General features: G+C 43.3%; 1 protein-coding gene across 1 annotated transcript in view; it reads right to left on the bottom strand.

Moving 5' to 3' along the window:
• PRR5L (proline rich 5 like) overlaps positions 1 to 7,669 on the bottom strand; it is a 42,114-nt gene extending 34,445 nt beyond the window's left edge. The window contains exon 1 of the mRNA XM_036383349.2: positions 7,486 to 7,669. The gene's annotated coding sequence lies outside the window, so the exon portion shown is untranslated. The remainder of the gene's footprint in view (positions 1 to 7,485) is intronic.
• Positions 7,670 to 27,906: the final 20,237 nt, after the last annotated feature.

Raw genomic sequence — 27,906 nt, 5'->3', positions numbered from 1 at the left:
CAGTTGTGACATTGATGACCTATGATCATAAAATACACAAACTGGACACAGCAACATGCACTTACGTGTTTTGTAATCATTTTGAGTGTAGAAGACACATAATCTTTAGAAAAATGCCCCACTGTACTAAGCCTACAGTGCTTAATGAGCAGTCCCATCCTGCCTCAGACACAAAAAAGTATGCAGAAAGCTAACCAGATTCTTGTTAGCTGATTCTTCTTCCAGCCCAATAAATCTTTAACAAAGTATGTGATTGGCAGAACCCTTGATGAGAGTTCAACTGACAAGATCTGAAGACACCACTCTGACAAAAATCCCTCATTTACCTGCTATGCAGCCCCACTGAGAAGTGGAAAAGCAGAACACAACCTGTAACTTGGAGCCTTGTAGCTCATCATAATTACACATGGCACATGCATGAACTTCATTTATATTCTTACACAGGCAGTATTTGCCAATACATTAACAGCACATTCAGTTCCTCTTATAGCTCCCAATTGCTCAGTTTCTTAAACAAGGTTTGATCATCATCTCGCCTACTTTTCAGGAGAGAAGATGATAAAATTGAGATTCACTCAAAAACTAACAGAAGCTATTTCTGGTCAACAATGATCAGAAGCTGTGTCTTAGATAAACCTCAGAAGCTATTGAAAGAGTTTCAAAAATGTTCAAGCAGTCTAGGGTCCAGTTTCAAGAAATATTCCTTCCTACACCCTCATGCTTTCATGCCTTCATACCTTTGGCTATCTGACACATGAAAAGTTTAGTGCTTAATCTACAGCCCATAAAACAACAGGAATTGAACTAAATATTGATCTTAATATGGTTTGAATCAAGTCCTGAATCAGCATGGAAAAGTGGTGACACTTTGTCTTGTGAGCAGCTCCTCAAATAGGGAAAAGTTTATCTCCAGGTGTGCTCATGCCAGCACTAGGAGCACAGCCCATGCTAGGAGACATTCCCAGTTCAGGAAGGTAAGTGGAAGAGTGTGAGACCAGCCTTCAGGTCTTACAGTCTTGTCAATAGGATTGATCCAAGTCACAAACTTTAAAAGACAGCTTCTTCCACCCATAAATTAATGGCATTTGTTTCTGAATCCCAAAAATCGTCACCCTTCCCTGCACCATGGGAAAGCCCTGAGGGATCCCAGGGAGGCTCAGCCCCAGGCAGATGGGCCACTCAGTCCTGCAAATCACTCCTTTCATCAAGAGCTCTTGGAGGCATGCTAATAAGAGTAAAAATAATTAGCTCAATTTTCTGGCTGACGAAATAAAAGTTGCTAAGCCAGTGAAGTGACTTAGCCTGGTCTTCAACCTTCCAAGCCAGGATCCTATTCATCAAACAAAAATATCCCTCTAAGCTGCTTTAATGAACCTTTCAAATTATTTGACAGGGTTGGAGAGAAAAGGATGAATCTGATCTACCTCTCCTTACCTCTCCCTTCCTAAGCTGATAGAATACCAAAAGGTGTCTTTTTTTTTTCCTGGCTTCACCACCACAAAGGCAGCAACTTGATGTCCCATAAATAGTCCTGAGGTGTTCCACTGGCCTCATATATCTGTAATTAAAATGGATAGATTTTAACTATTGAGCTTAAATATGTTATCAAAGTGGCATCAACAGAACTGGGAAAAACAGCCCTCTTGATACAAAGTTCACACTCTGGTATGCAATCATATAATCAACAATTTTACTGCCACAAAACACTGGCTACCCAAAACAAGATTTCCCCTTCCTTATCTTCCTAGTACACACCCATCTCCACAACAGAGACAACAGCATCCCTCTTTTCCATCCCCACCTTTTGCATATTCCTTCTTCCAATTTGACCCACACGATGCCTTTATTCACCATACATCTCAAACAACTTCACAAACAGATCTAACTTGGCTTTGATAACAGAACCATTTATGAAGAAATTAAGTGGTATTCTCTCAGTTGTGCTCTGAGTTTCTGAGGTTAAATCAAACCTGAAACTCAAAGTGAAACTCTGCTTAAGAGTGAGAGTAAATATATGAGGAGGGGAAAAAACCTTTGTGCGTATCCCACCATGGTTTGAGAACCTTCTCTGTAGCAGAGAGACCCCTGCAGTCCCCTTGGAGTTTACAGCCAGTTCAAAGCAAGACTGCTACTTCACATCTATATACATGATAGTACAAGTAAAATGTTAAAATGTAAGAAATCAATAATAACACAGAGCAAGCCAGTTCAATGTGAGCTAAAGAGATCTGCTCAGAGTAAAGAACACACAGAAAAATAAGTATCTTATATAGGAATAGCATCTAAGACAACAAAGTCATTTTGCTTTCTACCATAGATGTTCGCTGTTATTTCAAACAAACTTTTTAATTCCTAGGGCTTACATCATTCAAAAATTGGAGAAAATTTTTATGGCTATTAAAAGGCATGATATGGTTGCAAAAAACTCTGACGTGCCTGGGTGAGAATAAGAGCTCATTAGAATCACTTAGCTGACCAGAATGAAGGTAGAGACAAATTTGAATTAGATGCACTAACAGATTATTTAATCTGGTTGAAATAAATTGTATCTCCCTAATAAGCAATTACCACACCAAAATCCAGCTATGAAAGGCAAGCAAAAATGTCACACAGGCTCAGAAAATAAAACTGTTGGAGTGGTTTGAGAATGAAAAAATATATTTACCTCTTTGGTACAATGAAAAAACAATCCAACAGAGATGAGGAATGGATAAGAAGGGGGGAAGATAAGATCTATCATCATTTTGTGATCAACTGAAAGCTTTAGGGTATTTTAGGCATTCCATAAAGTTGCATCCATAACAGCTGGAGCAACGGTCCTTTCAAAATGGATCACTGAGGTGCTATCGTAATCCACAGCACCAAACTTACCTGCAACCGTTTTTTGAGTTTCACCCACCAACACATGGCAAATGTAAAATCACCACTGCTTCATCTCCAATTCTATAGCAAGGCTTTACTCAAGCTGTTAACACTCCAAAAACCACAGCTGATTTAATAGCAAAGCAGTGCTCCAAGGATCTCAGGCCCCCTCATGCTGTTCCTACCAGTCTTAAACTAATTTTATTAGCAGGTGATTTTCAAGGAATACAGCTAAATGGGAACATACATGAAAACAAGGAAGATGAAACAAACACAGTTGTTTGCTTCCACTGGCAGTATTCCTGCATTCAACAGATGCCCTAGTAAATGCACCCCTACTGGAGAAAAACAGCCCAAGAATGTATCACTTGAATGACACAAGTATGAGTAAGCTATCAAACTCCTTCTGTAGAAAAGGCCTTTGGACTGAATTGACAAATATGTTTTCAAACCCAGAAACTAACATAGCATTGCTCTCCCTCCTGAATTTCACCCACGTGGGAAGTGAAGAGCCACTCCTTCAGCACAGGCTCTAAAAATATTTTCAGAGAAACTTTGATCATTTAGACCATTTGACCTTTTAGACCATTCCTTCCTTGATCAAATGTGGTGAAATTCACAAACAAATTCCTAAGGGAATTCACAAGAGAGGAACAGACAAGCCACAGGATGCTTTCTTAAAGGTGGCCACACTCAAGGAGTTGCAGTGAATGGCTCATTATCCAAGAGAGCAGTGGTCAGTTCTGGGATAGGCACCATTTGACATCTTTGTCAGTGACAAGGACAGTGGCACTGGGCACATCCTCAGCAAATTCACTGATGACACCAAGCTTGTGGTTTAATCAACACACTGGAGGGAAGGGATGCCATCCAGTGGGACCTAGACAGGTTTCAAGCCTGAACATGAAGCTGAACAAGGCAAAGTGCAGAGTTCTGCACCTGGGTGAAAGAAATCCCAGGTACAAACACAGGCTGGGCCAGGAATGGATTGAGAGCAGCCCTGAGGAGAAGGGCTTGGGGGTGCTGGTGAACAAGAAGCTTGACATGACCAGCAATGTGCAATTGCAGCCCAGAAAGACAACCACATCCTGGGCTGCATCCAAAGCAGCGTGGCCTGCAGGCTAGTGGGGGGGATTCTCCCCCTGCACTCTGCTCTCCTGAGACCACCACCTGCAGTGCTGCATCCAGCTCTGGAGCCCCCAGCGCAATAAGGACCAGAGGAGGGCCATGAAGATGATCAGAGCAGTGGACCAGGGTGGCAGAGTTGGGGGTGCTCATCCTGGGGAAGAGACAGCTCCAGGGAGAGCTAGAGCACCTTCCAGAACTTAAAGGTGGCCTTACAAGAGAGCTGGAGAGGAACTGTGTTCAAGGGCATGCAGTGATAGGAGAAGGGGGAATGGCTTTGAAGAAAATAGCTTTAGATTAGACATTAGGAAGAAACTTTGTTCTGTGAGGGTGATGAAACACTGAACAGGTTGCCTAGAGAAGCTGGAATTGTTCAAGGCCAGGTTGCATAGGGCTCTGAGCAACCTGGTCTACTGAAAGGCATACTTGCCCATGCCTGGGGCTTGGAACTAGATGATCTTTAAGGCCCCTTCTAATCCAACGTTTCTAATCCTATGTTTCTATGATTGTACGCCAGGCAAAAGTACGGAGTGAGTGAAAAATGTCATTTCAGAAGCAAAAAGGTCATTATCACTCTAAATGTAATGACATGTTTAATTTTCTAGGAATGTTAATCAGAAGCATGCAAGATATACTTTAATCAAACAATAAGTCAGCCACCAAAATGACTTCAGAACTATCTCTACTGTAACTAGAATCTATTATCTTTGTGCTTTCTTGCACTTCATTCTTACTCCTTTTTGTTTGAGTTTTGTTTTCAAATTCCTGTTGTTGTTATTAAAAACCTAAGTATGCCCCACATTTTTAACCCTGGGGCTACAAAACGTGGCAGCTAAGTAGCTGCTTATACATCACAGCCCATCCTCAGCCAGCTGTAGTGTAACTGGGGTTTTGCTAAAATCCTCAGTCCATCTTCTGAGCTGCACTTAAACTCATCTTGTGCAGTAAAAACAGGTTGTTATGCCCTACTGAATAGGCCCTGGAACCCAGCACATATTTAGTCAGTGTATATTTATGCTTGAACTCACTTCAGCAGAAACAATGAGTACAAAAGGCCATACATTATGGGCAAAAAAATCCATAAACACTACAGGCGCCTAAAAAAGTCACATGAAAACTGACTCACTGAATATGAGTTACAAGAAGGATAAAGTTTAGTACTTATGTGTGTGCTACTTTTAAATCCTTGCTGATGCATGCAAGTCCCATCCCTCCACTCTTTTCATAAGAACAGAAGCTACATCAAAGAAAAGGTTAAATATCTCACCTATTCTGTCTTTGGTTGCTGGAAATTTAAGGAATTGAAATTCTTCCAAAAGGGAGTAAGGACTCAGTAAACACTACCTGTGTTCCAGCTGAACTTTGAAAGCGAACGTTGAAAGCCTTATCAGAGTTTCAGGTGATATCAGACAACCCATAAACACACTGCATGAAGTTATTACAAAGAATTTTATCTTGAAGGCGGAAGACAAATGCGAAACTGTCACCTTAACTGTGCTGTAAAACTGCCAAAAGGAGATATTACTATTAAGCTGACATATCAAAAAAGACTCCCAATAAGGGCCTGAGTGCACTCATACTTCCCTGCCCACCCCTGTCACTGCCAGCTTGCCAGTGCCATCCATGCAGAACCCAGTGCAGCACACCATATCTGACATGACAGCTACTTCAGCCAGAGATTTAGGACACCCCCCTCATGGACAACCAAGAATAATCCACCTCTGGAAAAGTTTCTTCCTAGCTTCATCAAAATGCACATGCTTTTTGACCCAAGCCCAAGAACTTTGCTCCCTCAGATGTTGTATCTTAGCAAGAATGCCATTCTGAATGCTAATGAATTGTGCATGAAGAGCATACCTCGTCCTCGATTGCTGTGAAATTTGCATTTACTTGAGATTTGAAGTCTACTTCTTCTTGTGTTTTGGCAGCACAAGATAATAACCTTTTCATTTTTTAAGTTCAGTACTTTGGTAGCACCCCTAAGTTCATTAGTCTCTTCTGTTACAGCTAAGAGAAAAGCTGCATACCTTCTGCAGGAATTTCTTAGCACTCCTCACCTTTGTGACAGGTCCATCAATCACAGTCATGGACCTGTCTCTTGGCTATAAAAATAGCTTTAATAGGAGAACTTTAATCTAAGCACAAAAAAAGAATGCCAGTGCTTTTACATCACAATTCTCCACTTACCTACACAGACATGCCATTAAGTTTTGGGTTGCTACCACAGATCACATTCTCAAATCTAACATCCTTGTCATGGCTGTAAAACAGCCAACATAATTTACTGCACAGATTTTCAACTGTAGGTCATTTTTTGTCATCAAAATTTTTGCTAACAAAGTTCTTCACAGAGGTAAGAGGATAGGATTTTACTTGCAGCTAGGGGGTTTTCAGGACAGTCACTTCATTAGTAGACCACATTGTCGTCTCCTCTAATTTAGAGCTATCCGGTCAGGAGCTAATGCACAGCTGGACTGTGGCATCTGTTTAAGAAAAAGAAATATGCAACCTGTGTGCCAGTTCCTGTGTTTTGTGCATGCTGCCTCACCATGAAATAGGATCTGTGGGTATATACATGAAATATGCACAGACAGAGAGCACTATAGGCAAGATGTAAACAGGTCCTGCGTGCTGATCCAGGCACCAGCGAGTTCTGCATAACCGAGGTCTTTCACAGCACAAAATTGCAGCACTGCCTATAAATACGCTCAGCACTTGTTTTTGACAAATGAAACATCCCTCTAGTCAAGACAGCTCACTTACATGAACAAATCATCATATGACTGGAAAAGGCGGAAAAAAATAGCTGTGCTTTGGACTACTCTCTTTAGCATAGACAGCCAGGAGCTGCATTGACTGGGGGACTGCTGGAATGATGTGTGGCTGTGGCTGATGTCCCATGGAGAAGACGGTGGCAGTGAGTGTGTTTGGCAGTGGAAGGAACTGGAAAGTAGATTATGCCCACGAAATTGGAAAGCACTGTAAATATTCCTAGGGCAGAGGGGCTCCGAGTGCACGTTGGGGAAAGATGGGCAGCAACAGCACGGGAGAGGTACAAGGGAAGTGAGAAAGGGATGGAGCTACGCTTCACTTTGTTAAACAGGTGGCCAGCTACTCTTTTGGCTTTTGTCTCCTTTACGTGCTAATTTAATTTATTTAGAGAGAGACGGGAGAAGAATCTCTTTCTCTCCGCCCCGGTTTCAGAATTATTGCATCTCCTGGGGGGAAGGGTTAGACTAAGGCATTTGGTTTGGAAATGACTCACTCGGCAGCGCTATGGAGCCGGAGGGTCTATTTTTAATATTTTTAAATGGAGAACTTACCCAGGTCTCATGCCGGCACTGAGGCACCGCGGAGCGCGGGGAGCCGGCCCAGCCCGCTCCCTTCCGCAGCCGCCCCCCGGTAAACATCCATCCCCCGCGGCACCGCCGCCGGCCCGGCGGCCCGAGCCCCCCCGCCCGAGCGGGGCCGGCGCCGGAGGTCGCGGCTCGCACTCACCTCGGGCCGGGCTGCCGCTGCCCGCGCCCGCACGGACGGACGGACGCACGGACGGACGCGCTGCCTCCTCGTCGCGATCTGGCGAAATTTACCACCCACCGGCCAGGATTTTACACTTCCTGGCGGCCGGCCAGCCCTTGCTGCTACAGCCTGCCCCGGGCTGGCTCCTCCCCGCCGAGACAAGAGCCGGCCGGGCCGGGCCGGGCCGGGCCGGGCGGAGCGGGGCCAGCCGCGCCTGCCTTCCCCGGCTCCCGCTCCGCTCCGCCCGGGGGTACCCCTCCCGTCCCGCCGGAGTCAGGAAGTTTAAATTCTTCTGACCTTAAGCGAAAGAAAGGGAATGGGAAGGATGGAGGAGCTCGGGAGGCCCTTGCTGGGGAAGGGCGGCCGGCCCGGGTCCCGCGGGGCGCTCCCGGCCCCGGGTCCCGGCTCGGCGGGGAGATGCTGGACCTCCGCCGGCTTCTCGCTGGCCCGGCTCGGGGCGCACCCAGCCAAAACAACGGGTCGTGCAGCACGGGGGAAGGGATGTGCCGTTTAAAGTTAGGGTTTATATTATTTTGATCTCATGGTTCAAGGTTCCTCTGGCAGCCGCAGCGCCGTGCAGTTTGCTCTGTTCTGCTGTCACAGCCTACAGCAGGTATGAGACAGGAAATTGCTGAAAAAAACACGTGTAATTCGTGGTCCTTAAAGAGATTAAAAGCCGCAATTAGTTGCAATGAGGGAGCAGTCGCATGGAACATGCAAGTCAAATAGTTACGCTGACTTTTGGAGAGCTATTCATTAATTGAAAACACTTGGGACTTTTAAGTGCTTAAAGGAGACAAACCAAATTGGTAAAATAGTGTCATTTTCTCGAACTTTTTAAGAGCGTTTTGTGAATTATGCACTATACTGGTGAAGCTCGGTAACCTGATGCACTCCTTGTTAAGAGAATTCAAATCGTAACTTTACAACTGAGTTGTATCTGGTCTCAGAATGGAAAAAGCTGATGCTACTCTGAAACCAATATGTAAATCCATTAGCTCATGCTGGGATACTTTTAACACTTTTAAGTTTTTTAAGTTGTGTCAATATCCATAGTAAGCTTAGATAAGAACACCCGCCATATGTGTTTGTAGGAGAGGTATTCTCGTGACTCTTTTTTCTATGTCCAGACGTTTAAAACAAAGACTCACTGGGGTACTGCGAACCTTACCTGCTGCCCAAAGCTTCTACTAGTTTGGGTTTACTATTATGAACATGAAATCATTACCTACCAAGAGATTGCAGACAAGACTCCACTGCAAGCTTATGAACACATACAAAAACATATTTCCTGTGCCAGACTCATGTGTCGTATGATGAGAGTTGATACCTACCCAGAACATAAAATTGGTTAATCTGCTAATAATTAAAAGTGCATATTGCCATTCATTCTGCACCTGCTTTTCAAGCCAACAGTTACTTATTTTTCAAAGAGAGCATTGCTGAAGTGGAGTTTGAGTGGTGATCCCAATCTATGACTCATGGTATAGCTGGGCAGAGACCATCACTGCAGGTAGATGGGCTGCAAAGCAAGGATGGGACTTACTGTACTTCAACTGTTCTCCATGGGCCAGCAAAAATCCTAAGGAATTTTCAGGTGAAGGGTCTGGTGACCTGACATATTTGTTCAGGTGGCATGCTCCATTTAAGAGAAATTCCCAGGTTTTCTAAAAAAAAACCAAAACGCCATCCTACAAGCTGGCATCTTTCCCCAAATTTTTACTCATATATTTATGAATCAATATTTGACAAGACATTTCAGGTGTGGGACAAAGTCCTGCATAAGATTTTGAAAGAAAAGGTCATTGTCGTACCCATGTGGTCGTAGCTTCAGGACTACCACTGAGGGACATCACTGCCACAGCACAGACACTGTGACCATCCTGATATATGGCTGGACTCTCACTTGTGGAAGAAGAGGAAGGAAAGAGCTGAAAAGACCCCTGCCACCACACCAGAAGGAAAAGGGAGGTCCTCTTTAATTTCCTTTAGGAAGAAGTGAGGATTCTGTGGAAAGAAAATAGTCTTTGTCTCTGAGAGTGAGGGCCTCCAGATATGCAGGAGCACAGGTACTGGGAAGACTTTAACATATGGCAAGGGCAGACAAAAAAAGACAACTAGAAATATTAGCCCAGCAGAAAGAGATAAACGAATTAGATGGGATTAATTTTACCTAACTTTAGCTATCTGAGTCCATGCAAAACACACCTAGCTTTCAAAATTAGATAAGGTAAATCTTGCCCTACAGCTTGCCCAAGTGGAATAAGGTAGCAGTAAAAGGGACCTGAAGAGAAAAGACTTGTGTTCAGGTTGACAGATGAGAAAATGGAATTGCTCCTTTTCCACTTTTAGCTGTGGTTTGAGCAAGAAGAGAAGAACGTGGTTTTCAAAGAAAACTCTTTGCCTTACACAGACAATGCTAATTCACAGGTGTCTGTTCTCTGCCCCAAAGACAATGTGTGGTGCAGATGCACTGCTGTGTGCTTTCTGTGAGAGGAACGGGCTCTTCTATGGCCTTGTCCTACAGCATCATCTCAGAGAACTGAAAAGCAGGCAAACTGACAGCATCAACAACGTTGCCACAGATATTTCTACAATGAACAGCCATGTGGAAAATAGCTACACCTTAATTTTGTTTTTGCCACTCTGCCTTAACACCACGCATCCTCTCTGCAGCACGCTCTATAGCAGGACTGAGCACGCACACGCCCTGCTGTCACACAGCCTGCTGTTCAATAGGAGCCTAACCACAAGAGGTGTGACTAACAAATGTGACCTTTTATTGCTTTGCTTATAATGCACTTGATGATGGGATGAACCCACAACGTATCGCCTTCGCTTTGGCTGTGTGATCCAACAGGTCTTCAGCATCATGTGCTTCCCAGAAAAGAATCCTGGGAAAAGACCCACAGAGTAGTCTGTGAGGAAGGCAGTGAGGAGAGTCATCATTTCTGAAGAGCATAACCAATCCTGGCACTAGTTTCAAATAGCTGAGGCTTGCAGCTAAAACAGGCTAAGAAGTCACCAACCAATCAACCTACATTTTATTCTTATCCTATCCACAAGCATCTCTTGCCCATTCCATCTGCAAGGACAGTAGGTCCTGCATCTGTCCAATGTGTGGTGGGGAGGAGGGGCCAGCAAAAAAAAAAATTACTTCAACTAAAGTAGATGATTTTGGCAACAAAGGATTAGGGAATAGCTACATTTGAAGTTGCCTTACAGATTCTTGCAAGCACTATGGGGCAGACAAATGGGGATAAGCTGGGAGCAGCAAGCTCCTATCACATCTCAGACAGGAAGGACATGTCTGGTAATCCTCACTGGAATCCTCAGTGAAACTGGAAATTATCTAACAAACAATTAATGTTTCTCTTGGGACTGTAGTGAGAAAATTTCATGTATCAGAGATGCCATGAAGCTTAAACAACTCTTTCAAAGAGAATAAAAAAGTTATTTTTTCTTTAGTTGCAATTTAATGTTCATTTTTATGATTTCAAGCTTGGGGATGGAAGGGGAATGGAAGGAAACACCTCTAAGCTGTAGGGTTGAGGGTATGCTATTCTATTAATTTTACAAGTCAAAGCCCTGGCACAAATTATATTCAGGAAGCAAAATGTAGTTCCACAGGGGATACTACTACATCTGTCAAAAAATAATTCAACTCACAGATACTCATTGAGAAGATGAATTCTCAGAAGCTGTAATGCTGAGAGACCCAAAATAGCAGGAAAGCAGACAGTAAATTAGACAGGCCCATAATTTGAGATGATGGGAGGGGAAAAAGAAACAAGAAAACAATGGGATAGTAGAGTTCATAAACAGAAACTGTAACAAAAGCCTTTCTTACTGGTAGTGTTGTGGAAACTCTTTGGAATACTGCATTCAGTCCTGACTACCTTCTCATCGAAAAGACATCAATAAACATAAATGAATTATTTTTTAAAAAGCAGAAGTAATGAGGATTGATTTAGAGACCCTGTCACGTGAGTTGAAAGAACTAAATACAGCTGTGCATGGTGCGTAGGACACAATGCTGCAAAAAAATAAACACAGTTGTGGGAGAAGAGCTATTTTGGTTTACAGAAGTGAGAGCATTTTTATTGTGAGGAGGGAGAAACTAGGATGAAACAAGGCAAAAAGATTAGGATGAGTACTGTCACAATGGCTTGGCTGTAAGATCCACTGCCTGGTGGAGCAGTTGCTGTGGGAGACTTCTTGCGGTATTTTAAATAAGCACAACACAGTGTTTATCCCTTGGCCTACCAAGCACAGTGGGCTAGTTGATCTTTTACAGAGGAATTTTCCATCTTTAATTTCTGTGTTTCTAGAGCTTCCTCCTCTGTAGAGCACTGTTTGTCACGCCAGTGGCAAACCTCGAGGAGACAAACAAAATAGCCCACGGGCAGAGACCTAAATGGAGAAAATAACTGAAGTATGTTTGTGTTTGATGCTTTACAGTCACACCACAAATCAGAACCAGGCAAAGGCAGTGGCAACCAGTATTCCTTACACTAAGCCCTGCTAGACACCGTAATATAAATTTCCAAAGGTCACAAGCAAGCGTAACAAACCATTCTTTCCATCCTCCTGCTTTAAGTCTTCCCATCTCACTCCTGACTTCATTTGTCTCTCCAGCACCTCCATCTGCTCCATCTCCCTCTAGGCCTTTCATCCCTGAGGTCAGTAAATTGAATCTTTCAATTCATTACTTGGAATCTTACACATCCACCTAAACCCTCTCCAATCTGGTTTCTATACCTCCCACATCAGAGTGGTGTGTCCCATTTCCTAAGTACCATGATTCAGAGCAGTTCCCATCTTCTCAGACGTGTCAGCAATCTTTGAAACACATGTCAGTCCTTTTGCCTTTCATTTTCCATCTTACAGTTTCCTTTTCCTCCTTAATTGCTTCATCAGTGTATCAGCCTTTGGCTTCCTCTGGGAGGGCTTTTTTTCTTTTGGTCACTTCTATTCTTCTTCATCTTGACTTCAGGTAATTTCACACACACAGACCAATTAAATTACTGGTGCATAGTTGCCTTTTCTACTTCAGTCCCTTCTCTTCCTTTTTAAGCTTACTATACTAACTATAAATACACACACACACATTTATTTGGGCATTGTTTTTAAGTCAGACTATTATTTCTCTAGGTTCCCATTTTCAGGCAATGTCTAAATTTTCCAGATATTCTCTAGATGTCTTCTTTCAAATAATGTCCTTTCTTACCCACAGAGTAATATATCTTAGCCTGACCTTAGTCACTTCATATCAAGATGACTGTGATATCTTTTCCTACAGCTTTCAAAAATATAATCTTCACTCATATTTATGCAGAACAGTGCTACAAATGTCATTGCACTCACCTCTCACGTTGAAAGCAAAACCTTTTACTTTCCTTCCCTCTCTAGGCCTGTCCTTCTCTACTTATCACCACAGTTCTTCTCCTGTCTTCGTGTTACTGCAGTTTCTTACATCTTAGTTGCACCAAAGTCAGCTGTGATTGCCACTGAAAAAAGCAATCTCACACTGGCTTTGGCTGTTGGCTCTGCCCAGCACTGCCCCTCCCTTGTGCCATCAATTTCTCTGTGACTGCACAGCAAACTGGGCCAGGAAGATGAGCTGGGTTACAAAGATGACACTGCCTTCACTGCTCACAGGGAGCTTGACCTCGCTTTGTGCTGTTGGTGGCATCTCAAAAAGACAATTGGACCCAGTGCTGTGTGAGGTCCACCACAACACCAGGCTAAAAGGCCAGGAAAACCTCGCTGTGTTCTCTCAGTGTAAGGACAGGCCTGGAAGTAGAGCTGCAAGCTTCTCTGACATGTGTGCTGTCCAGCTGTGAGCCAGCTCCATGGCCATTTAGGATCTGTAGGCTGTGCCAGTAAAGAGCTCACCACAGGGGGCAATTTGGGTAATTTTGGCAAGCTGGCCAAGGGCTCAGTTACCTGCTGCAGAGAGGTTTGGTATTTCATATATCAGCTGTCTGCTGGCACCAGCTTTGGGTTATATTGTCTTTGAAAGCTGGCATTGTTCTTAAGGTGAAATGAGCGAACACTGCTGAACAGATACCAAATCACACTGTTCTAATTACAGGAGGTTTCTAAGGTGTCTTCCTTTACTCATTCTTGACTTGGTGTGATTCATCTCTTGGTTTTCAGTCTGTCTTTTTTTCACTTTCTACACCTCATTTGTAGACCATGCTGTGCTCTGCAGAACAGAAGCACTCCAACACAGTGAAAGTCACTACTGGGGGTAGACTTCTCTTAGTGAGAGCAAAACAGGCTTTCCTCCTTAAAACTCCTAAATGCCTTTGGAACCGTCACTTTGCTGTAGCTCTCAGAGCCAGCTGAAAACAAATCTGTGTGCACACAGCAGAAGGACATGCTCACCTCCTGAGCTGACTGGCACAAGAATCAGTTTAGTCAGGGGCCATGAGGAAATCATGTGCTGTACCAAAAGGGATCAGAGTAGCTCTGCCTATATTTATACTGAGAGAGAAACTTGAAGCCTCATCCATCCCACAGTTGGTGGGATGATGGGCAGACATGCCTTTTCCTCTAGGTGCAAGATTCTTACTTGTTTTGTGGTTTATGTTGCTGATTTGGCACAGCTGCTGACAACTTTTCCTCACCTCCCTGAGGTGACCCTGCCTTCCTTGATAAATGGAGGAATGATAGAATGCAGCCAGGTGCCATGGACAGAATGTACATGTTTACAGCTTGGTGCTTTTTTACTCATCTGCTCTTGACTTCCACTGTAATTGCCAGGTCATCTTTTCCAGATGTAGCAGTGCTGAGCACACTGGAAGATGCCTTTACTGGCTAAGGGATCTTATTTTGTCTGCCCAGGAATGGGGCTGTGCTGTGGGGAAGATGGCTGGAGGCTGTGTGGGGCGAGAAGAAAACCCTTGGCTGTTCTGCGTTTAACTGCACAGAGAAAGGCCTGGCAGAATGAGTGAGTCACAACTCAGTAACTACATGCCTCTTTCTTGACCAACTCTTGTCTCACAGAGGAGTGTCAGTGACCTCTGGCATAGAAGTGATGGATACATTAAACTAGGGAGGATGAGAAGGCTTGGAGAACAAGTAGAGGCATTTGAAATGTGAACTGCATTTCAATACGCAGAGCAAGATGCAAACACCTATAGCATGCACAGCTTGTGGGAGGGATGTGGATGGTAACATGAAGGACAGCTTCATAGAATTCCTCCATGTTATCAGATGCCTCTGATCCCAAATTATCTATTGTCATCACATAGAGCCTTTGTCCCAGAACACACAATAAAGCAGGAGGAAGGATACAAGATGCTAAAAGCATGCATAAAGGAAGATGCAGACTGCATATCAACCTACTGCATAGGATGAGTCTTTGCAAGCCAGAAGGGCGTGTGCACCTGTGGAATTCAGCTTGTGATTGTCAGAATAAATGCAATTAACTCAAGAATCCCATATGCACATGTTCATATGTCTTATGAGTAACACTTTATGGTGGCCACATGGCTGTGTGTACAGACACACTTCTCCAGTGAGCTAACACAGGTTTTTGAACACCAGGTGTGGAATCTGTGTCTAAGGCTCTGCATTTTTGTGGGGGGCAGTCATATCCCAACTGTGCCAATTTGAAGCTGAGTAAATCAGTTTGACACATCACCAGTTTTCAGAATTTTTCTCAGTCTCACAGGTTTTTAATTTATTTTCAAAAACTCTCCATGGAGACTGCTCTTTATGTGGAATTTACCCTTCTGCCAGGCCAGACTGGAATTTCAGCCGTTTAAAGGAAATATGAATTTTTTGTGTGTGTATGTGGTGCCAACTCACTAGAACAGACACAGGGACAACACTTGGGCTTTGCAACCAATAAAATTCAGCAAATAAACCAGCTTGCCTCTTCTCCTTCATTTCCTCTCTCCCTCCCCCCTTGCCTTCCTTCCCCACTATTTTTGCACCTTGCTGAAACATACAAAATCAAAATGGTAAAAACATTCCAAGGGAACAGTCATTTACTCTGGATTATTATTCACTGAATTCATGCCCACCATGCCCTGAGCAGGCAGTCTCCCATCCTTCCCTTGCACCAGAAAGTGCTCTGCTAGGTCATGGCTAAGGAGAGGCACAGTCCTGAGCTGTGGAGACGAGCAGCTCTGGTGACAGCACAGTAAAGCAAAGCCTGGCTGGCACTGTGTCACCTCCTGGGCCAGGAGCTGTGCCCAGCAAGGTACAAATGCAGAGAGTGACAGGGACAGACTGCAGTGTTCTCCTGCAGCTGGGACATGTGCTTCATTAAGGGACTCTGCATTAGGCTGCACCCAGCACAGGGAGAGGTGATGTTCAGGACTAGGCAGGGGAATTTGGAAGTGAGCTGCAAAAGCAAGGGCACCTACATGTTGTCTGACAGATCCATTATCACCATGAATTATCAGCCTGTTTAAAAATTGGTAGTTCTACCACTAAGAGAGGTTTGCTTAGTCCAATTATACAATTGTTGCAAGCAACTGGAAAAAGGAAACGTGTCTGATTGCATAAATCTGGCTCAGGTAGGCTAGCAGGGATCCCAGCCAGCCTGCATTTGGTTACTAGGCAATGTAACATATTGAGGGCCAGAATGGGTCCCTTTAGCTCAGATTTCTGTCTCTGACAGTAGCTAAACACTGATGCCTTAGGTGGACCATAGGAACAGGAAAAGCATATGGAAAGATAACTTTTCTCAGTCATCTCCACCAATATTTTAACCTGCATTAGCTAAGTTGAAGCTAGCACGAGGTGCTCCCTGCAGTTCAATCACTTTTCCTCTATAATTGCAGGTACCTTTGAATTTATTTTCACGTCTGTGTTTTCCAAAGTCTGTGCAGGACAGGTGTTTTGCTGGAGCAAACTCCATGGCATATGTTCCTGATAGGAGGCAAAGAGAGAGAACAGTGTTAACAGAAGTTAAGTTGCTGCCAAATGACTTTGCAGTTCAGCCACAGCGTGAACTGCAAAGTCAATGAAGTTAATTTCAACCAGCCTTAATGTGATTCTATATTGTCCCTTTCTCTACACACAGTGGTCACAAAATTAACCAAATAAAAGCTTTCCTCTCTTGTAAATACAGAAATCTAAGCAACAAAATTTCTGTCACCTCCATAAGCCTTGAAAAAGACATTTTGCTGGCATGCATGTACTTTTCTCATCTGATGAAAGTTGCAGTGCGCAGCAGTGCTCAGGATATGCACAGGATACACACTGCCTGCACCTACCTTCTTGCAGGAGCCTGCCAGCAGGGACAAGAGGGGAGAAAGAACCAAGGTCAGCAGCTAACCCAGGAAGGTTGGGATTCTCGTAGCTGCAATGCCTTATTACCACTACAATGAGCTTCCAGTGTTTACTGTACACACGCAGACCGGTATGCAGGGAGATGGGCTGTCTGAGTGAGTAAACAGAAAAGACCAGGGTCCAAGTCAGACTGAACAATAGACTGAGGAGAATGCAAGACTCCTCTTTAGCTGGACTTCCCTCCAGGAAACCCAACTCGTACTAAAATCCTCCTGTATCCTGTGCCCTGGCCTGGGGGTGTTGACTCAGTTCCAGCTAATCATGTAAATCGTATTTGCAGAAGGAGGTGAGTGCAGGCTGCTGGATGCTCCCAAGAAAGTATTCTGGAAGAAACCTCCCTGCTCCAAGATGGGAGGAGAGTTGGCCTCAGCATTTTGAGAGAGGTTTGTCTGTTCAAGTGCCCCCAAACACAACTGCTTCTCTAGTGAAGTAGCTGCCCATGCATCAGACCTCAGAAACATTAAAGCTCCTCTCCTTATCTTGAGAAATGGGAATGGTTGTTCAAACACAGTGATTCTCATGACTGCAGCAGAAGGAGATTTTTAGACTCTGAGGCTCTCATCTCAAGATGACTGGGCTTGGAATTGTGTATTTGTGTATTTGAGGCTTACTGTGGTTTTAAGCTGACCGAGTCAAAGAGAGAACTGGGACAGAAAGTTTCTAGCTGAGGATTAATATCCAAGCCCAAACCTGGATTGTAACAATACTGTTTCTCAACCTTTTGTAACTAACAAACCAAACAGTGTTTGAGGGAAAAAAAAAAAAACAAGAAGAAAGAAAATGAAAGTGGGAGTCTCTGGAGCATTCTACATACTAATAGTGTTTGTCAATTTGCTCAATAAATAAAGCACCTAATATCTAATTAATCACGTGTTGTGATTTTTACAAAAATTAAATTACATGTTATAATCACAGCCATTTTGACTGTGATTTTGAGTGGAATATTGATATTGCTCTCTTCCAACAGAGAGAAATCAGCAAGTATTCCATTGTCTGGACTCTTACATTTTATGGATCAATAAAGGTTCATAGTTCACAGAGATTAAATTGATTGATACTGGTTTGAAGCTTGTAATAGTGATGTTGAAAACCAAGGAAGCTGGGATTTCTGTGTGCTTTTATGTTTTCTGTCAGTACTTTTAATATGCTGCATATTCATATATGAAGCTGGTTAGATCACTGTACTTGCTTTTTTAAAAGCACTGTAAAGTGGTTTTTTTATGGAATGAGTGACACATTTTCACCTCTTTAGAAGAATTTGGAAGTAGACTAATCCTATTTTTACATTTCCTGTTCCAGGAAGGAAACAGGGTTTTAAAATTTTTGTTACTATAGACTTTTCTTTCCTAGTTGAATCAAATCTGAATCAGTGGTGATACTGAAAGAGTTATGCTTCCTGTTTGCTTCTGCTTAAGAAAAAGTTCTAGTAAGAACTGCTGAAAATGCAGCTGTAACTAATTAACACCCAGCTTTCTCCAAACACTGTTTAACATTTACTTATCAATTTAGGTCCTTACATTAAACAGTATCTCAAATGCCTTTCCATTTAGAAATGCTCAGGAAAATTCTCAAGGGTGCTGTCAGTACTCCTTATGTTCTATCATAGAAAACATGTTTTCTCTAGGACTTCTGCCTCAGTTTATGGAATTAGAGCATTTCCAGACTGTTTCCCAATAAAATGTAGCTGGTAGGATGCTGACCTCTTAAAAATCACATTGACTCTTACAACAAAAGTAGAGGCAAATGCTAGTCCAAATCCAATTTAGGTTGCAATATGCTGATTGTTACCTAGGACATGAGATTCTTTATGCAATTTCCCCTTTTACCCCCCAACTTCCTATATTTACATTGTAATTTTGTGTGCTGATTCAGCTGGAACATTCCACTCTTGAAGGGACTCCATTTTCAGCAAAAATTGAAATATTTACCACCTGTATAAGTTATCAAATATTAGAGAATATTATAGAAAAAACTAGTAATCTTCCTCCCCACTACCAGCACATTTACAGAAATGACAAATCACTTTCAGAGATATTATATAAGCACTAATTCACTAATGATCATAGTGTATGGAAGAGTAAGAATTTCACATGGTCAATTTCATTTATGGGGAAAATGAAATTAAAAATTTGGAGCCTAATTTTCACTAGGTGTTGTCATCTCATTGCAGGGGCTCCACACTGTCATCTCCTTATCACAAAAGTTTCACACCTTCTTGGTGCTTCTCGTGGGCAGCTCCTCAGAGCACTGACTTTCTTCTTCACAAAGCAGCCACTGACTCCAGTTCCCCTCTCACCCAGCCACCCCACTCTTTATAGCACTCTTTTTCTCACTGGTTACAGCTGTGGCCTGTTAAAGTCAGGCCTGTTCCTAATCTTTGCTAATTGGCCCAACTGCAACTCCTTAGGGGTAAGATTACTTTCTACACTACCTTTATTTTCTTATATTCTATCCCCCTACAACTATGTTCTCTCAACTACTCTTAAACATCAGGTCAAGTTCCATCTGCATGGTAAGGTCAAGGAGACCAAGAACATGTAGAATAGATGCTCTACACAAACAGCTGCTGCTGAGGATCTGACATGCCCACTATGCATATTCCAGGGATTTTTTTTCAATTCAAATCACCTTCATTTGGATCCCCCAGAGTGAATGCCTTATGAGGTCTGAGCATGTTAGGTACACTTCTGGAAAATATTTTTCAGTTTAATTTCACTCAACAGAACCTAACTCCTGCACTCAAAATTCAGCCCCTGATGCAAAATGAAGGACGGGCAATAAAGATGTTCAGAAGATTTGCAAGAAAAATACAGTCCTGATCCAAACTAAAACACCAGTGGAGCCACATCACAAGCATTGCTGGCAGGACTGCTGCAATGGCTGTGCTCTATCCCACACTTTTGTCCCTTCACTGCACACTAGAGCCACAGTGCAGAGAAAAGGCACAACAGGCTGACACATGGCTCTGTTTCCAGGCTGGTATACAAGCTCCTACTTTTAGACACATTTTCTGAGGTGTAAAGCATCTACACTTCTCTAAACTCTGACAGCTTGTATCTGAAGGTATGAGAATTCATTCTGCTTCATTTCAAGACATGCTGATTCAGATCAGTTGGTGACCCACAGCTGCCTTACTACCAAAACCCTGTGTTTGTGTTGATTTAAACATTTTTTTTACTACTGGAATAAATTTTTCTTGAAAGTAGTGCTTCAGCTCCATGGTATTTGTGTCACTGCATAATGAAGTTGCATAACATCACTGTGCATTGGCAAGATGCTGCAACAGGAGGATTCAGACAGCAGTGCTCCCATGTAGCACTGGCACAAAGAGTTACAGGTGAGAGTGGAGAAACCTTTAAGGCCCCGTTTACACCACTGTATTTACATTTTATATATTAAATGCATTTCATAATCACAGGTTTGTATTGTGTGTGGACACACTGAAATTACAAAGTCAGCTACCAATGTCCAGCCTCTCTGTTGCATGCACAGATTCTCTTCCTGAGCTGACACAAATCCTCAGCAAACAGATTGTTGTCACAGGAAAACCCTCGACCAGTAAAACCCTGCCTGCAGCTGTCTCCCCTGAGCTCTGTTTCCCCAGGCAGGGCTCTTCTGCTGATACAACCTGTCAGAGTGGGGTTGCACAGCCTGGGTAAAAACAACCAAGCACCCCAGTGACAGGGCAGCATCAGTAGCTATTAGCTAGGGAATTATTTCCTAGGGTTGATGTTAGAGTTGTGATCATTTGGTTTACCCTTCAACTAAGGTAATTTTAAGGTAATTTTAGCCACATCAAAAGATATCTTTAACAGAAAATATACTGGGGAGCCTGGTCTAAACAACAGCTATCAAAACAAAACAAATTCTAGGTTCAGCTATGTCATTTTTTTAAAGCTGTGGCACTCTTCAGTAGCCCTTTGATTCCGTCTCTGGTACGATGAGGCACCGTGCATCACACATCAGTTGATGCTGATCTGTTGCACTGTACAATGCTGTCATTGTGGGGACAAGGAATGAAGTTGGATTGTTTGCAGGATGTATCAGTCAGGAGGAAACAGAACAACAAGCACACCAATGCTTAGGTGCTCTTTTCAGCACAGCAAAACACTCAGCTAACTCATCAAACTGCGTACCTTGGGATGGCAGGGCTAAACACAGCCTGTCCTAAGAGGCTGGAGGTTTTGCAAGCTCCATTCTGCAGTTTACTGAGAAGAAAAAAACATAAAACACCACAGCCATAAAATGTTCTGAATTAAGAAAAAAACCCTCATTAAATTAGTAACAGTGAACAGGACATGCACTCTATAAACACCAGAACTTTCTGCTTTCAGAAGTAAGCACCCAATACACAGTTCCCATCTTTGACAAACCAGACCTGCCAAAGTTCACATGTTGAGTGTGAGAGTCACACCGACAGCTCCCTCCTGTCACACCACAGCTTGGTTTGCACCTCGTGTGCTCACAGAGTCACAGCTGCTGCTCTGCATCACAGAGCTACAGGGCACAGCACAGTGTGAGTGCATGACCTGCAGAACTGCAATTTTTTGTTTGTTTTCACCTCCAAATAGCACCTCTCTCTTGCTTCCCCCTTTGTGAGTTAGGATGAATGCACACAAAATGGTTAAATGTATTTTTTCTAGAGAAAGTATTAATTTCTGTTACACGTGCTGCATTTACTATGTAACAGATGATAGGCATTGGGGATGAAGTCTGTTTTGGTGTATTTTACATAATCTGCTTGAAGAGCTTCCCTTAAAAGAAGGTAATTAGTTTGTACTGTTTTGCATACCATTCTTATCCTATTGGTAAGAGCCCAGCAGACTGGATTCAATTTACTTGTGGCATAATGCTTCACATAAACATAGGCTGAAGTCTTAATGTAATGAGATAATTTCTGCTGTTCTGACGTTGCCTCACACACCCTTGTTACTAACACTGAGGTTTTGCAAAACTCCAGAGAAGACAACATAATCTGCCAAGTGGAAACTTCTTCAAGAGGCTGGCTCATGTCCTGAAATTATAGATGCACAAACACAGCTGCATTTGTGCTATTTCTAAAATGCCAGAGGCAAAGCATTTAATATTCATTTATATAGATATGAAACACCCCTCTGGGGATTTGCTACTTACACACATGGAAGTGAACAACGGCAGCAGCAGATAAATAATGAAAAAGTCAATTACGTTTTAAAGAGCCTTTTAATTTTAATAGTCCATAGTGATGTTAATAATACTGGGAAGGACATTTTCAAAGCATTTATCCTGACATTTACCCTTATGATGGCTTGGTAATTTAAGGATGTGGTTGTGGAGAGGTAGAGCTAAAGCTCTACCTCTCTAGAGAAAGAGAAATCATTTATATTCCAGATTGTTAGTTTTTACAATTCTGCTCTTCTGTTTTGAGGCATTAATAGAGGCTTTTCTGAGTGTTTGTGTTATACCTCCTCTTTTCAGAGTTTTAAGCCATATAAAATGGAGAAAGAAACTGCTTTTTGTTGAAAAGTACTGTTGAAACTGTTTTCTGTTGCAATTATATGTGTGATCAAGGCATTGTTGAAATAACCTGCGCCTTTATGATTTTATTGCTATTTCTTAGCACCTTAATCTAGAGTTCTTTTAGCTAGCCAGCATATTAACACCGAATGAAAAGACAATCATAGCTAGTAAGGCAGAAATAAGCCCTCCAAAAGTGTCATTTCAAACCAATAAAAGGCAGCAATCGCAACAAAAGGGGCCTGAATGACTCCAGTATTTCCTTGATAATGGGATATGAATCCCTTTGCCTTACTGAGATGTAACTTAAACTAACGGTGGCTGTTCTCTCTCTGTGAGCTATTCCCATACGAAATGAACTGATGGGGTTCTTGTTGCGGTTTTGGGTCACAGCCACGACCTTACAGCTTTCCTTACCTCCCTCTCCGCAGGCAGCCTGAGCTGCAGGAGCAGAGACAATGCGATTTCTTGAAGTGCCTAAGTGCCCGGGGCTGTCTTGATCTGCCACTGGCTGTTTCACACACCTGCCCTCACCACAAATGTAAACTGAGCACACGCACAGCTGGGCGAAGTGGTTCGAGGCTGGTGCTTCTCCTCCTGCAGCAGGAGAACGAGCCCGTGTGTGAGTGGCTCCCTGCTGGGAGGCACCTGGCACCCAGTGGTTAAAGGCAGGCAGTGCAGAGGACAGTGCTCAGTGGGATCTAGGCTGTGGAACAGTGGAAGGGCAGCAAGGCCACGTAGCAGACTGAGAATGGTTAGGCAGAGTTCATAGGTTGTGTCACAGCAACATTGCAGACTGCAATGGGCTGGGGTATAGTGAGACTTTGTAATGAGAACAGAACATTTAACTGAAATGAGCCTACAGCTGGCTTGTTGATACTTGGCATCACTGCAGCTCCAGAGCTGGCACTTGATGTTTCACTCTACAGGCTAAACTGCCACAAATCACCAAGGTCGCCTGAGGCCCCACAGATGTGCAGAAACTGCTCTCTTACCAGCAGTGGTTCCCAGTAACAGATGTCATCAACTACTTGCCATGGCAGGTCACCTCCTCTGCTGGAAGAGACAAGCCATGCAACTGAACCAGGCACATCTGAGGCTTGCTGGTTTACACACCTTGTCTCACAGGACACACTTCTGGCAGCTGCTGTTGACCAGTTTACCAGTGAGCCCCAGCATGTTTGAGCTTTCCCTTGCTGCCTTCCCCTCTGTATTTGCACAGTTGCTTGCACAGAGTGGTGGTCGCCTCCAGCAGCCAAAAGGGAGGAGGCGACCACCACTCTGTGCAAGCAACTGTTCATGGGAGCCCATGCTGGTGCTGGCCTCTGCCTCCTTGTTCAGCTTCAGCATGATCACATCATGCTAAGGGACACTGACATTCAAAAGGAGAGTGGGGAGGAAAGGCTGGTTTACTTTTTTGCTTTTATAAGAGCTTTTAAATGTCTTGCTTTTGTCTGTGCTGGCTTGCTCCTCCTCTCTTGTCAGAACTGACTCTGTTATGCCATTGGGGCTGCAAATACCTCATGGAAAATGTTTTGTTGCATGATTTAATTTGCTTAATAAAACCAGATGCGGTTCCATTGATTCTTATACAGAATTTTTTCCCAGGAGTTTCGTGAGCATCAATGAATGGTTGTAAAATCTTGAATAAAGACAATGGCTTGGTATGATGCTTAGGCCAAATACATTTGGCTGGAAAACACTCAAAAAGCTTTTTTTTTTTGTCCCAATGATGCTTTGCAGTTTGAACACATTCATGATCTCATGAGCAGTCTCAGCTGCCTATCAAATTTTATAGGGATTGTCTTGCAGCAGAGGGCAAAGAAAATTACCTTAGATGAGCTGTTAATTTGCAATGTCCTCTTTACAAGTGTGAGGCTGCTCACTTTCCAGTTTTAATACAGATTTACAGCAGTGTGAGGCTGCTCATTTTCCAGCTGCAATGCAGGCAACTGTCCACAGACTTACAGAGCACACAGAGTATCTGCTGGCACGAGCCTTAAGGATCACATCTGTCAGCAGTGGTCTTACCCTCCAACTTGCAGTCCCATTTGAAGAGTCTCAAGTATCAGCAATCCAAACTGAAAAGGAAGTTCAGCTGTTTCAGCTGAGAGGCCAGGGAGGAAGGAATACTGTCATCTGAAAGGTGATTGAAAACTGACACGAAAGAGTACAAACCCAAATGTTAACAACAGGGTTTGGCTCCATTTCTTAAAAAACCCTAACAATAAAAGCCTGTCAAGATGACAAGTCCTTAGTGAGTGGAGATGGGGCCAAATATTGGGTGTTGATTGTACATTACATGCACTTTGTTGGGCCACTGCAAGAGGCAACAGACTGGCAATGAAGAGGGTGCACAGCCATGCAGAGCCAGGCCAGCACTGCTAATCATGGCCATAGTGTATCCCCAGTACTTCTGGCCTATTCTCTGTCACATAGTTAATGGGTTTCACCAACAGGAATAAATGTAGGAAACTGGAAGATGAAAACAACCTGACTTGCCTAAGTCTGTTTAAACAAGGATTACCTGTCAAGTTCACTGATCAGATCAGAAACTTTCCCCAATAACACAGACCAATCAGTCTTTCTGAATTCCAGCAAAAAGTAATATGTGTCAAAATACTAATTACGGGTGACTGTTTGGAAATCCTGTTCTCTGAAGCTCAGCAGGGCTTAGCCACAGACTGGCTGGGACATAGAGCATTCCTCTCTTACACAGTCTACATCCAGGCCCTACATCAAGTGAACACACTTGATGTCATCTCTCTAATGCATTCCCTTGGAGCTAAATCCTGCATTTCTAATTTGGAAAGGATAGGCAACTTTCTTACTAAAACTGCACCCATCCAGCAGGGAGCAGTTACAGAGCAGAGCCTTGCCTTGCAGCTGGAAGCCCTTAAGGAAGAGACCACTCCTCTGCTACGCATGCTCCAGTGAATACAGGCTATGCTGTGGGGAAAAAATAATAGTTCTTCTCATCAAATCCTTGATATCCCAAGGATTTCTCTCCCAGAGACCCTTAAATGGACAAAGTGAGCTAAAACTGTTGGTTCTTTCCCTGGAGTGTAAAAGATTACAGTTCTCCAGGTAAGAATTGTAGGCAAGCTAAATTTAGTATTTCCCAGTTTTACTTCTCAAGGAGAAAAAAAAATACCTACAGTACTTTAGGGAGAATGATTTGCAGATACCCTAGGCTGGCTCAGCCAAGAGAGAGTCACATCAGTCAGTACTCCAGCTGTATCACCCAAGACTGGGTGCAGGCAAATTTGCCAGCCCAGAGGCAAAATTTAATTCTCAGACTCAATGACTGGACAATTTGGTTCATGAGATCTAACCCAATTCCTGCAGACAGTGCTGTGACTCATCTGCAGGATCAGAACTCACAGCTGAGTCCCCTTGGGTGATACAGACATGAAATCATGGTAAAAAAAGGGCTGTGAGAAAACACATCTGGAGGACATCCAATCCATCTCACTCCCCTAAGTGGGTTTCTTTTTTCAAACTCAGAGAGAAGTGCCTCTGGCACAGCAGATAATTGAACTGGTGTTTCTCAAACCTTCCTGACAATCACACTGATCACAGGGCCAGCCTTCCTTACAGGATGCAGTCTACCACTTCATGCCTGATGATAATTTAATTTTGGAGGCCTTGACCTTGAAGAAAGAGGAAGGAAGGAGGGAAAGAAGAATGGAAGAAGGGAAGGAAGGAAGGAAGGAAGGAAGGAAGGAAGGAAGGAAGGAAGGAAGGAAGGAAGGAAGGAAGGAAGGAAGGAAGGAAGGAAGGAAGGAAGGAAGGAAGGAAGGAAGGAAGGAAGGAAGGAAGGAAGGAAGGAAGGAAGGAAGGAAGGAAGGAAGGAAGGAAGGAAGGAAGGAAGGAAGGAAGGAAGGAAGGAAGGAAGGAAGGAAGGAAGGAAGGAAGGAAGGAAGGAAGGAAGGAAGGAAGGAAGGAAGGAAGGAAGGAAGGAAGGAAGGAAGGAAGGAAGGAAGGGAGGGAAGGAAGAAGAAAAGATCAAACCAAATAAAGCATTTTACTAAGCACTTCTGTTGGCTTCAGCTATTTCAAGTTTGATATTAAACAATAGCATTTCAATTTTGATATTAAATCAAACCTGTCATTATTTCTTCATAATTATAAGGCTCTCAGAGTGAGGAAATGGCAGCAATAGGAGGTGGACTGGAGAACAAATTCAGTGGGATGTCAGCTGTGCTTACTGGCAGGCAGCATCTTTGTTCTGAGTATGTGACTCACAGGTAAATGTTCTCTTGCCACACACTCCTGTGAGAGCTGGCAGAGACAGTTATCTACACTCCCCACCCTACACCCTCCCATCCTTTCCATTTCTCCACCTACTTGTCTGACAAACTTACTCTGTACTATTAAGTCCTTAACCCAGGTGTGGTGGTTTGATCTTGGCTGGATACCCAGTGCCCATCAAAGCCACTCTATCACCCCCTTCCTCAACTGGACAGGGGAGAAAAAATGTAACAAAAGGCTCATGAGTTAAGGACATGGACAGATCACTCACATTACCATCATGGGCAGAACAGACTTGACTCAGAGAAATTGACTGAATTTATCACCAGTCAAAATCAGAGCAGGATAATGAAAAAACAAATCCCAAAAGCACCTTCCCCCACCCCTCCCTGCTGGATTTGATTCCAGCTGGACAAATTACTTTTGCAATAACTTTTGTTTTTTCTTCTTAGCCCTTCTATCCCAGAGGTGCTCCCACCATCACTGACGGGCTTGGCCTTGGCCAGTGGCAGGTCCATCTTGGAGCCAGTAAGTTCAGGCTCTGTTGGAGATGGGGGAAGTTTCTAACAACTTGCCAAAAAAGCCATCCTTGTAGCCTCCCACTACCAGAACCTTGCCACAGAAACCCAATAAGCTAGGCATGGATCAACCTGATTTTATTGAAGTCTTGTAAAGTTGTTGCTTTAGAAAGGTTCTGAAAAATTGTAAGTGTCCCTCTCCCCCAGTTAGATAGGGCATTTCAGAAGTGTTACTGCTTAGAAAAATTCTGCTTACCTCTTAGAAAAAGTTAGCCTTATTGGTTTGGGAGCAAGACAAGCAGGCAGATTATAAGAGGTCAACGATGCAAGGACAAGTATATCCTGTGAACAATCCCTGTTTCCTTTAAGCATACTTCCTCAGATTGTAACACAGTGTTGTTTTTTCACAGTGCCTCCATTCTGTTTATCCCTTCACAACCGCCACGCTTACTGCTGATGTTAATAAATGCCCACTGCAGGACACTATGTGTTATACAGAGAGTGCCACTTACTACTGCAGGACATTATGTGTTATACAGAGAGTGCCATTACCTTCCTGGCACTCGGGACAAACTGACCTACCTTGATTCATCAAAAGACTGAAGCAGGGTCAAGAGAATGTGATTCTGGTTTCCTAGCTCTTAAACCCCAACCTCTAACCACTACCCCATGCTTTTTCCCCACGGGGTGCTATTGTTTAAACCACTAGCTGCAAACCTTTCATTTTGGAAATAAAAAATTAATATTTCACCATCCTTCCCTTCACTTTCTGTTCTATCCTTGTGTGTGTAGTAAGAATCTGCTTCTCTACAAGAGT

The sequence above is a fragment of the Molothrus ater genome, chromosome 6, assembly GCF_012460135.2.
Source record: "Molothrus ater isolate BHLD 08-10-18 breed brown headed cowbird chromosome 6, BPBGC_Mater_1.1, whole genome shotgun sequence".
Lineage (NCBI taxonomy): Eukaryota > Metazoa > Chordata > Aves > Passeriformes > Icteridae > Molothrus > Molothrus ater.
This window is presented reverse-complemented; position numbering and strand designations above follow the sequence as displayed.